The sequence below is a fragment of the Dipteris shenzhenensis genome, chromosome 21 (assembly GCF_047967505.1).
Source record: "Dipteris shenzhenensis isolate YYH24624 ecotype China chromosome 21, Dip_SZ_1.0, whole genome shotgun sequence".
NCBI lineage: Eukaryota > Viridiplantae > Streptophyta > Polypodiopsida > Gleicheniales > Dipteridaceae > Dipteris > Dipteris shenzhenensis.
In genome coordinates, this window is record NC_141616.1 from 52,830,375 (window position 1) to 52,842,696 (window position 12,322).

The window sequence follows — 12,322 nt, forward strand, 5'->3', positions numbered from 1 at the left end:
ATGATGGTACAAAATCAAATAACCCAGTACCATGATAAATGGGGAGTACTTGCTCCATTGGCAATATCAATATGGTTAGGAAGCTCAAACTTTGACTGTATAACCATGATACAGGACTACATGTATCATGTGTGACTATAAATGTTTGTATATTGGTTTATCATTATGTACATGAAATGAGTGACTGCCTTGTGCTCCATGCACACACTCAAACACGTGGTGATGTGGACACACTCATACACACATAGAAAATGAATGGCTAACTATGGAAACTATAACAATTATGGAAAATATCGTGGCCGATAGTCAACTGGTGTGTTATCTTCTTGAGGGTTTATGGAATATTGATGGTCAATTGATAGGAATTTTGTGATGTCCATACATTATTATATGCTATGCCTTGCAAATTATTCTAAATATTTCATTGCATGTGAGTAATATGACTATCTCTTACACATAATCAATCCAAGGGACATTGGTTCACACTTGTAGTCATTCCTTGAAGGTATACATACCCTATGCTTGGGTTGCACTTGAGAAAACATCAATGTATATTACATTACCTATACATCTACTAGGTGTTGTGTGGGCGAGTGTAGCCCAAACACATTTAAGAACTATATATATTTAACAATGATATAGGATGTATGGAAAACCTTAATGGGAGTTAGTTGTGCAACCACTGATGAGGCGCGTCTGCAAGTTACCGAGCAACTACCATACGCAGTGAGTTAGTTGTTCAACTCATGAATCTGTCATACAGTACTCTGAATGTGGATATGATGTTGTTGATCGGACTCTATTTGGTCTAGTTCTATGCGTATTTAATATGTTGCTGTTATAGAAGCATTTGCAATACAAGAAATATGCAGTTGTTTACTTCAATCGATTATGTCTATTGCACTCAATCTTGAGTTGATGTGTTCTCTTTCGGAAGTTCTGAGTGCATTCATGAAGATATTGTATTTCTACTAATAGCTAGATTTTGGGATCTAATCTCAACCTGTTACACTGGTGATCCTACAAATAAATTGGGCATTTCGATCGAACGCGAAAAAGGAGTTGAAAGATGAGGAAGACAGTCAACATGTCAAAGCCGTAGGCATACTACCTGCAAGGGGAGGGACAATCAGAACGATTGAATTGAATCCTAAAATAGTCAATGATCAAAGAGATTAAGTCAACACAATCTGCGCCTACAAGCAATCCGACGCTACAAAACAATTAGCCATTTTTGATTGTGAACATGAGAAGAGAGAGCATATGGCTCCTTCGTGCAAATGCTGTGAAAGCAGAGTGCATGTGGTAGAATGCACAAACACAGTGTCTAGTCTATGGAACAAGAACCTCCAACGCTGGTAGGGAGAAATCAATATTCTCTACCGTGCTCTCCAGACGCTAAGGAACCTCCAACAAACAACTGTGAATGGTGGGAATTGTGAAGCACTTCAAGAGATTATCAACAATGTGTGGGAATTAATTTGCAATTTGTAGCTATAAAATCCGACCTGTATTACAAGGCTTATGGCAATAATGTTGGGAATAGCCAAGAGGCTTTACAAGGCTAAAATGATGTGCACGATGCCGTGAGATAGCCAAATAGGCTTTACAATGGTGGCATGTGTGTGTGTGAAATCAAGTGCTATCTGCCCACTGAAACAATCTGCAATGCCTCCTCAATGCCTCTATACTCTTTGAAGTCTACTCTCACTGAACTGATGAACGTAAGGTTGACTAATTGAACCATCTAGTAGCTGGTTCCCTCCAAAGTTTCCCTCAGGATAGCTGGAGCTCGTTGCACAGTTTTATCGGGTAAATCGAATGATTAGAATATAAGAGATAAAGGCGTTAATGGAATCTTGAGTAATTGGATTTTGAATTTCATGCAAAGTGTACATGGGGCCAAGGAGCCGTAGGCAATGAAGGGGGTTGTGTGGAACCCCCTTGATTGGTTTCCACGTGGCTTTCCACTTGTACATAGCTAAGAAACATGGGATACCTTAAAATGAGAATTCCAGGTAGGAGAAATCATGGATGGAAATGTCAAGGAGCATTGAGGTTGGTACAGATATTTCAATTTGAAGACTGAAGGGAGAAGGAGTTGAGCAATCTCATAGAATGTTCATGGAGAGAGAGGTAGCAGATGTCAGACACAGAGGAAACTGAGTCATCTCCTTGGCATATCAATCGTCTCTACTTTATAAGGGCTCGGGCAAGGGGTCGTCTTGAGGCAAATGAGGAAGGACCTAACGAGACGGTTGGAATGCAAGAAGAGCTAGGAGAACCATCCGAAACCCAGCCAAAAGTGGATGAAACTATCGAGTTTTGAAGATGAAGACTGGGTTCGTGGTAATACATCTGATGAAGACCCTTCCACTAGTTTTGGAGGAAGTTCAGAATACCAAGATGCAGTCAATGCATAAAATCTCGCATGGTCTCCATCAAAAACCTTCATTCGGGCAACTTTTGGGTACCACGTAGCAGTTGGGCTGTATGTATGAGTGCAAAGACAATTGTTTGATCCACTCTCAAACCTCACCCAAGGAGAGCAGTCAACATGCAAAACCCCATAGTCCGCTTTGCTAAATTCAGTGGCAAGACAAAATAAGACCTTGATAGTCACATTGGGAAATTTGAGACCCGATGGGTAGCAAGTGGTTTTGAATGTCAGCTTGGCGATGCAGTCAAGAAGGAACAATTGGCAGCAACCTTGGTAGGCAAGGCCATGAGTTGGTTCATTCAATATGGTATGAATCACTTTCTGGATTATAGTGCTTTGAAACATGCTTTTCTAAGATTCTAACAAGAGAAGACGCCAGAAGCAATCCTCAAGAAACTTAGACAATTGAAATAGAAGGATCTATTGGTAGAAGCCCAAAAGTTTCGAAACCTAAACTAGAGGCTAGCCCGCCGCTTAGAGACCGCCGACTGAGGAACAATTGGGGGATTACTTCTACAAAGGGTTAAATAAGGAATTGCAGAGTGCTATGGCAGGAAGGGATATGTTGGCAGGAGCCGACTTCGACAACATGGTCGCAGGTGCGCAACGTGCAAAACAGAGATTTGGCATGACCAAAAGCAAATGAAAGAAGGGGAAAAAGAAGGATGCAGAGGATTCAGATAGACTCTGACACCGATAATGAAGAGGATGATGCAGAATCCGAGTCTGAGGAAGATGATTCGGATGCTTGTATGATGACATGAAGTCCAAGAGAAAAAGGAAAAAGGAATCCAAGAAGGGAAAGTCCGAGGGGAGCTCCAAGTCAAAGAAAAAGGTAAAAGCTTCCTCAGGGGATGAAAAGCTGGAGAAAAAGATAAAAAAGCATTTGAAAAGTATGGGGCTATCAGAAGCCAGTTCATATGAGAAAGCTCAATGTGAGTTTTGCCTCAAAAAGAATCATGACAATGCCAATTGTTGATACAATCCGAATTATTGGGGGCAGTTGCCTCCTCACGAGCAAGTTGCTATAGCAGTGACACAAGCACCTACAGCCAATCAAGTAGGGGTAAATGAGAATGCTAACCAGATGAGAAGACCAGCATATCAAAATTGGGGAAATAATCCTCGACAAGCTAATACAAATAATGATGCACAGAATTGCATATATTGTGGAAAAGCTAGACACAAGCAAGGACTAGGATGTGGACTCTGGTGTAAGCATTGCAATGAGAGAGGCATCCCCCAATTGTTCAATACTAAACACAATCACAAACTCAAAATCCACCTCATCCACCACCAGCCCAGGCCAATGCCATGATAATATAGCTCGAGCAGAATGGGGTAGAGGAAGGACAAAAAAAATTGAAGTAGACAGAAGCGCAAAAGAAGAAAGGTATGGAGCCAGTATTGGCTATTTTATGTGATTGCTTAGGATGTCAGTAGGAGAGTGACATGTCGAAAGGACAAAATGATTCGGCAACACTGCTGTAACAAGGTCTAAAGGACCAATCCCAAAGGAAGAAAAAGTGCCAGTGGTAGACAAATGGAAACACCCAATTGATTGGGATGAGCAAAAGAAAATTGGACATGAGGTTCTTAAATTCTTGGATAAGGTAAATGTAGATAAAAAGTTTAAGTGGGCATTGATGGACACCACACAACCTATACCTGCCCAAGTGAAAATCGGTGAATCAATAGAACAAAGTACAACATCAATGTGCAAATCCAGCAGTGATTGAGGGGGAACCAAAGGAAGGTCAGGCTGACAGTAGCAGCAGCAAAGGGAGCATAGTAAAACCTAAGGTATCTGATATGCAAGATGAAAGCCAGAAAGTAGACATTCTGAAAAAGAAAGAGGCTCATCAGCCAAGGATTGGTATGCTTAAGGAATCAAAAAAGGAGGTAATAGAGGAACAAGAAGAATTGTTTCACAACCTGCTCAAGGCGATAATTAATATCACATTGGATCAGCTTCTTGTCCCAGTGGTTCAACAAAGATATAGAATGAATGCAAACTATGCTCAGAGGGTGAAGCATGAAATTGATAAGCTACTCAAGGTGGGGTTCATCTACCTAGTAGAGATAAGGTAACTTGGCTTTCACCTATAGTCATAGTACCCAAGAAAAATGGTAAGTTGAGAGTATGTGTTGATTATAGAAATTTAAATGCAGCAACAATAACAGACCCTTTTCCATTACCGTTTTGTGACATAATGCTTGATGCTATAGCTGGTCATGAAATGTATAGTTTCCTAGATGGTTTTAGTGGCTACAATCAGATAAGGATGGCTCAGGAGGATAGAGATAAGACAGCTTTCATCACAAAGTGGGGAGTTTTTGCTAGTAATGTTATGACTTTTGGTCTTAAGAATGCACCTCCCACATTTCAGAAATGGATCCAGGAAGTTTTTGCTCCTTACTTGACTACTTTTATCATAGTTTTTCAGGATGATTTAAAAAGAATGAGCATTCGAGCATCTGAGGCTCTACCTTGAGAGATGTAGAATCTTGCTGGGACATATAATTTTAGAAGAAGGGGTGACCATAGACCCACGAAAAGTGGAAGTCATTCAGAACGCCCCTACACCAAGAACCTTGAAGCAGTTATCATGCTTTGTTGGGCAAATCAAGTGGCATAGCAGATTTTTACGGTATCTATCTCATGTATGTGTACCTTTGACAAAGCTTACCAAGAAGAGAGAATTGTTTACATGGGAAGAACCACAATAGAAGGCTTTCATTCTATTAAAGAAAATGTTAGTGGTAGCACCCATCCTTAAACCACCTAACTGGAAGTTGCCATTCCATATTTTTGTGGATGTTTTAGATGTGGCTATTGGAGCAGTATTGATGCAATAATTTGTTAAAGGTTGGTTTCAACCCATATACTATGCAAGCAAGAGAATGACAAAAGCATAACAAAAATTATAGTATGACTCAGAGGGAAGCATTGGGGATGGTGTATGCTCTCCAAAAATTTTGACTTTATTTGTTGGGAAATAAAGTGGTACTACATGTGGATCATTAGGCGCTTATTTATCTGGTGAATAAACCACAATTGTTTGGCCCACTAGCTAGGTGGATACTATTACTTCAAGAATATGATGATGGCATTGTGCATACTAGAAAACAACATGTTGTTGTAGACTATTTAAGCAGATTGCTGAGTGGTAAAGAACCTATGGGGGTTCAAGATGATCTACCTGATGCTCATTTAATGGTCAAGCTGAAAATTCAAATAAGACATTTAAGAAAATCCTCAGGAGAACAATCACATAATAGAATTGATTGGGACCAGAAGTTACACTCGACATTATGGGCATTCCGGACAACATACAAGGTAACGACTGGAATGACACCGTTTCGTCTAGTATATGGATGTGAAGCTGTGGTTCCAATGGAGTTCATTGTACCAAGTCTTCAAATAGCGGTTGATTGCAGATTGTCTTCAGAAGAGTCAGTTCATCATAGGATCCAGCAGTTGTTGAAGTTGGAAGAGGATCGGATTATTAGCTCATACATTTCAAATGTGATCCAAAAGTGGAGACAAGCATGGGTCAATAGGAATATCAAATTCAAGGTGTTCCAGAAGGGGGATCTGGTGCTGATGTTCAATTCTAAATTGGGCCCTCGTCCTAGTAAACTAAAGTTGAGATATAATGGTTCCTACAAGATTGTTGAGGTCTTGGGAGAGGGAACATTCAAATTGGAGGATATGTATGGGAATACAATTTCGAAACCAATCAATGGGTATCAGTTGAAACCATACCATGCTCCAACACTTTCTGTGGAGGTTGTGGTAGAGGTTTTCATGGTGCAATGCATGGTGGCATCCAATGATTGCTTGCAGGTTCAAAGATCCGAAGTTTTAAATCAACGTGAGATTCGAATGCGAGGCTGTGATTCAAGATCCGAAGTTTCGAAGCAGCATGAGATCCAAATGCAGAGCTATAATTCAGGTTTCAAAGTTTCGAATGCATCAGTACTACTGTCTGTACTATGGGTGACGTTTCATGCATGCCGGTGATGACTCTTCGTGCCCAAGGCGGGAGATTGATGCGATGGTCTGCATGGTCGATTCGTCTAGTCCGATTACGGTCGGTAACATTTTGTCACATTATTAAAATTATCTGCAGTTTGAGTTGGCGTGTGTGGGGTTCAACTATTTTTGTCCCTTCCAGTATCAGTTTGCTCTAACTTCTATTCGAAGTTGTGATCAAGCTAATAATTCATGAAGGATGTCCATTGTGAGTGTGGATCTTCATAAACAAAGGAGAGCTCCCGAGGTCGTGTTCAAAGCTTGATTTGCTATCGGCCATGGCAAGTGAACAGATGGCCCCAAAATCGAAAGTAGCACCTGTGCGATGCAGCAAGAGGGCAAAAACGGAAGTGAAGCTACCAGAGGAGGATTTGCACGATGTTTCAGAAGATTAAAAAATAGAGTCAGATGAACCACCGAAAAAGCAAACGTCGAAGAAGCAACAGATGATTGAGAGTCCGCCGGTTTTTCAACAATCCAAGGTATTTTTCAATTTGACGTTGAACAAAGCATGGCTGAAGAAGATTAAACGAGTTTGCATGCTTACCGTGGGAGCTATGGTGGGATAACCCCAAAGTCTTGAGTCAGTTCTAGACATTGCAGAGCACAATGGGAGAGATTTCTTTGGGAGTTAGAATAACACCAGAGTTGGTAGCTGCAGTTTTTCATCTGCCATACTATGAAGAAGAGATTCAGTTAAACAAGTGTTTGGATGATGTGATCATGGAACATTTAGGAATCATTATTCCTCTAAGAATTCCTATATGATAAGCAAGGTAAGGGATCCTGTCAGGAAACAACAGCTAGCCTAGTTCGTAGAGCAAGTGGTTCTGTGGGTCACAATGACTATATGGCAAAGGAAAATTATGCCTACCTGGCAGCCAGCAGAGCAAGGGGAGAAGGTGTCATGGGCTACACTGTTGTGCACAAAGCTATTGTTGTAGGAAATTTCCAGAAAGCAAGTTCACACCCCGAATCAGTTTTTGAGAATTGCTCCTTATGTAACAGCATTATTCTATCATGTTACTCTTAAAAAGGAGAGGACTTTGTCTCACAAGGAGAAGGGCAAGCACTTGTTTGGCGATGCAAATGATATTATTAGTGATGCAATTGATGATTTAGTGCAAGCCAAATACACTTATCAACAATCAGTCGAGATGGTGATGGGTAAATCACTATCTTCAGCTTTATGGAATACACATATTGTGAGCAAGTAGAAGCTATCTGCATAAAGATCAACTAGTCACACAAAGGCAAAGATTTTGCTAAGAAAGGGAGCTATGATGGATCTAAAGAAAAGATTAGCCATGTCTCAAGACCAGAGCATGGAGGGTGTAAATGCAATGGATACACCACTCGTGAGTAAGAATTTGGTGTCTGGTATTTCATTTGAGCAATTCAATCATGCAGTTGAGATTGTACATAGTTTTGGGAATCAAATGTAGGCAGCGTCAGGCTGCTACTGATATTTTTTATTAACAAGAAGAAAATCGTAAATTGTTACAATAGGTCTAGGAAAGCACTGAGATGCAGAAGATCAAACAAGACTTGGCATAGTTACAAAAAAATTTTCAAGTTTATAAAGATCAGAAGGAAAGTGACCAGCAAAAGCTCATGCAATAGCTCATGCAATAGATAGAAAAATAGCAGGCTTGTCTTCCTATTGTTACTAAATGGCTAAAGGAGATGCAAGATCAGTTTTTTAATGTTTTGGAGGTAGTGTGTCTAAACGCAATATAGAGCTACAAACCAATAACTTATGGTTGCAAGCAAGACTGGATGCATTGTAGAATTTGGAGTAGCAGCTGAAAGACATTTCAAAAGAGACACAGTTGGATGGGGTATTTGTGGCAGCGAATGCTGTGGACAATCTTTAAAATAAGTTGGTAGTTATATCTCAAGGGGTGTGGGATAATTAAAAAAGAGATTGTTTATTTTGGCTCAAAGGCCTTATGAAGCTTTTGCTTCTGAGGAATATACAACAAATATCTTGAAGGATAAGGTTCAAGAATAGGAAAAGCAGATTCAAGAATTACATCAACAACTGTTGCAATTCTAGCAACAGTCCCAGGCCACATCAGCAACACTTTAGGGTACTAATTCGACCGAAATTTTTTCTAAGCTTTTGTTTGTGCAGGTATCTGAAGATATAGCACCAGGGCCAAGTAATTGTAGTCATGTCATGAGCTGAAGGAAGACTTTCAAGAGGAGTCGATATAGCCAGAGGAAATACTTCAAGCTTTTAAAGTTGTTCATGAGTTGACTGAAGGAAATCCGGATATTAATGTTCAATCATGATTTGGAGGATATATTCAATGTAGTGCAAAAGAAAGATGAGGATATGATCACTGTTAATCCAAAGAAACAGATATAGGATGAACAGGAACAATTTGAAGATCAAGTGGAAGACCATTATGAAGAGTAGTCAACATGAAGATCATGATGTGGATCATAAATTAATTCCAACTAGTTCAGTCTCAGTAGACCATTGTACTAGATCCACTACAATAGATAAATGAGGGGGTTTAAGTCTCAATAATTTTGTGGCACAAAACTGATTGTTCCACCGGGTGTGCCAGTGTGGGCGAGTGTAGCCCAAACACATCTAAGAACTATTTATCTTTAACAATGATATAGGATGTATGGAAAACCTTAATGGGAGTTAGTTGTGCAACCGCTAATGAGGTGCGTTTGCAAGTTAGCAAGCAACTACCATATGTAGTTAGTTAGTTGTTCGACTCATGGATCTGTCATACACATTTTGAATGCAGATATGATGTTGTTGATCGGACTCTGTTTTTTCTAGTTCTATGCCTACTTAATATGTTGCTATTATAGAAGCATTTGCAATACAAGAAATATGCAGTTGTTTACTTCAATCGACTATCTCTATTGCACTCAATCTTGAGTTGATGTGTTCTCTTTTGGAAGTTCTGAGTGCATTCATGAAGATACCGTATATTCCTTTTTGGTTGAGCATTATGGTATCTATCATGAACAGTTACTTATTACTCTTATCTATCATGAACAGTTACTTATTACTCTAACAGAGCACAACCTCTCTGGGAAGACATCAAGAACTATCCACAATCGTGACGTTGTGGAGACTTATGCACATATTCCTCATATTGGTGTAGATTGTAGTAGATAATCTCACCATCAATTTAGTTTTTTTTTTAAACTCAACATGAGCATGATGCTTCCTAGCTGCTTGGGTGTAATCACCAATATTGTTATGTGAAATATTTTATCTCCCTCCCTTTATGCAATCTATTGCCTTCAAATAAATGACATCTTGATTGATACTGCATGAACAACAATGCTACACAAATTAGGTGGAAAATTTATTGTGTGTAAATATGAGACCTAAAGACAAGACCTTGCATTCGATTCCTCAATACTAGAGGAATGACCTCTTAAATAAGTAATGCCCACCAATCTTAGGGTGAAAGGAATACAATTTTGACTTTCCAAGTCAAAGGTGTGAATATAATAGCCAACAAAGGATCATTGGCTATGCATGCTACTTCCCCAATGGTCATACAACCACATTTTATGAATGACTTCTAAGTGCATTGGCTTCTTTGGAACATTTGGGACCAATGACTCAAACATAGAGTTACACTATAAATTACCTCTTTCTAAGGATATAAATTTGATATGGTTTCTTAAATTTTATCAAAAAACTAGTCCAAAAGTATCTATAAAATTGAATTTGTACATTGACAAGTCCAAAATTAATGAAATAAGTGTTAAATGAAGAATGTCCAAGATAACAACATTCAAGCATCAAGAAAAACTGAAGGTGACGGTGGTCGGATAAGAGTGAATGAAGATGGCACCCAAGCAAAAAGTGACGGATGAATCGGACATTCAAACAAGCAGATGTTAGGATCACCCATTTGTACTTAACTGATTATAAAGGTATAATTAAATTATTAAAAAGACCATGGCTCCACTTTGGATCCTTCTTGTCATGACTAGGGGCTAGCATTTGGCTACAAGAGAGAATGACATTCTCCCATTGTAATTCTACCTTTTTCTTCCATTGATAACACATGTAATACATACATATAAACGTTGCATTTGCCCTAAATAGATGTCTGGTGTGCTAACTAGAACTACAATATGCTAGCTAGAATTCTTAAAAATATAGTATGCTAACTAGTTGATTCTTTAATTTCCTCTAGCTAACCAGTTGTGGATTGTGCTAAGTACTTATGGACTATTGTAAAAAACCCCATTAGAGTAACCAAAATGGTTGTAAAATTGATGGGACATAGAATTGTACCAGTTTGGTCACATTTCAATATATGTATATCCACTTTTAATCTATGTTTTAGGTTCTTAATCCTAATCCCACCCAAGCACTAGACATGGGTGTCTCATGATGTAGTTTCTTAATCCTGATCCCACCTAAGAACTAGACATGCATGTCTCATGATAATTAACATATTGATCCAACCTAAATGGGACCAGACTTTATCATACCCTAAATGATCAAACATGATTCTGGTGGATCCTTATGCTAACCAATTTAATCAAAATATGCATCATTATGTATTAGCATATTGTATAAAATGCAAGATTATGGGCTATACAATATCCATCCAAGGTAGCCAATAGTATCCCATGAATGGAGAATGCAAAAAGTGATATTTTCCTAGATATGAGAATCCCTTGCACTATGTAGACTACATAAGTAATATGCTCACACAACAAAAATTCACCATAGCCTTGCTATGAAAAGGCCACAAATATATTATGTATTTTTGGTATTGTAGACAAAGCATTTGCTACACTATTATTCTTTTCATGAGTGAAAAAATTAGATCTTTTATGTGCTAGAAAATACTTTAAACTTTGGTGATCAGTTTTGATAATGAACTCATTTCCTATTAAGTAATGCTTCCAAATCTTTAGAGCATGGACTACTTCATATATATCATATCTAAGCCTTGTCTCCTCTATTATGTGCCTTGCATAGGCCACGAGATGTCCTTCTTGTGTAAACACTTCTCCAATTTTTTACCACTAGCCTTAGCATCTACAAAAAATGGCTTTTGGAAAGGTTTGGCATTTGTAGGACTGGCCCTTGTATCATGGATTCTTTTCAATCAGCGAAAGCACTTGGTTACTTTAAGGTCCTCTAGGATTTGATTTTTTTATTGGTGAAGTCACATAGAGGAGCAATAATCCTGGAACATGCTCGATGAAACAATAATAACAATGGTATAATCCAAGAAAAAGTTGTACCTAATGAGCATCCTTAAAATTTTGTCCATTCTTGGGTAGCCTTCATCATGGCAAGATCCAGCTACAATTGTCTTTGAGGAATGATATGTCCCTAATGTAGGATTTATGACTTGGAAAACTCTAGGGCTAACTTTACCCAGTTTTGGTAAATTTACCAAGGGCTTACCGACCACATATCAACAACAATAGCATATGCAACGCCCCACTCTACCACATGGTAGATTTTTTAGTGCATTGATGTGATACCTCAGCAACCCATAATGATGTCCTCTTTGTCTTGTTAGCATCTATTGCATTTTTATCACTTACTTATCACCTCTATTGTGTGCTTGCCCATGTTGTAGCATGTCGATTATTTTGATTGTGCATGGGTTGTGCCATGTGTGTGGTTTTTGGTGCATGCACCACATCTTTGTGTTACTTCTAACAAGCCCATGTTCTATGTGCTCATAAGCCATGAATTGCGCTACATTTGTTTGTTGTATAGTTATGTCTGTGCATCTAATGTTGAATAGTTATGCATCTCTTGCACATGTGTTTTATGTTGCACTTGTGTCATGCAACTATACATCTCCTATATCTATGCT